This window comes from Mustelus asterias, chromosome 2, assembly GCF_964213995.1.
Source record: "Mustelus asterias chromosome 2, sMusAst1.hap1.1, whole genome shotgun sequence".
In the NCBI taxonomy this organism is placed as follows: Eukaryota; Metazoa; Chordata; class Chondrichthyes; order Carcharhiniformes; family Triakidae; genus Mustelus; species Mustelus asterias.
The window spans coordinates 92,105,264-92,106,417 of record NC_135802.1 but is presented as its reverse complement, the minus strand read 5'-3'; positions in this window follow the sequence as shown (position 1 = coordinate 92,106,417).

Genomic DNA, 1,154 nt, shown 5'->3' with positions numbered 1-1,154 from the left:
AGAAATGTTTAATTCAAGGATTAATCCCTTATAAAAACAAACTTTTGTATTCATAGTCCCACATCAAAGACAGCTAAAGCCTTTATCACCCTGCTGAGCTGTCAATCAAATTGTGAACTTGCAGGTCCCTCACTTTAGATCAAGTGAGTCATCACTCACTTGATGAAGGAGCAGCGCTCCGAAGGCTCATGATTCCAAATAAACCTATTGACTTTAACCTGGTGTTGTGAGACTTCTTACAAGTGAACAGCAAAAGTGGAGAATGGTTTTATGTACCATTCAGTCCTCACCAATGACTTTTTTACTTATGTTTATCTGATTACTGTTAAGAGAAGTCAGTAATTGCTTCCCTGGTTAGCTCACTAGGTATTCCAACCATTATTCATGTAAATTGAGTCTGTGTCTTTATATGCCCTGTTTGTGAACAGAATTCCCACTCACCTGAAGAAGGGGCTTGGAGCTCCGAAAGCTTGTGTGGCTTTTTCTACCAAATAAACCTGTTGGACTTTAACCTGGTGTTGTTAAACTTCTTACTGTGTTTACCCCAGTCCAACGTCGGCATCTCCACATCATAGCTCACTAGGTGTCAGCCATTACTCAGTGGTAGTACTCCCACCTCTGAATCAATGGCTAGTGGGTTCAAGTCCCATTCCAAACTCTGAAGTTCAAAACCTAGCTAACATCTCTTTGCAGAACAGTACTGAGGAAATTCTGCACTGTCGCTATCTTTCAGATGAGAAGTTAAACTGACAGCCACTCTGCTGATTCAGATGGAAGAAAGGATCCTATGGCATTATTATAAAGAAAATCAAGGGAGTTGTCCCAGTGTCTGTGGAAGATTACTGAACAGTAATTGTTTGCCATGCTTCTTTCATGACAATAATTATAACACTTCCAAAATAATTGCTGTATTGTCTGTCAAGCAACTGGGGACAGTGCTGAGACTGGGAATGATGCTATATAAAAACCTTTCTTTGGAAGCGTTTTATCCATTTCAGATGTTGACCCACCTATAGTGCAATGTAAGCATTTGGTGTCTTTGTTTTGAATTTCTGGTATTCTTCATTTTTAACTTTATCATTAAAGCAGTTATTTCTGTAAAAAGAGCTAAAATAAAATTCTAAGGATGATTCGGCTGTGAAGAACTATTAAAA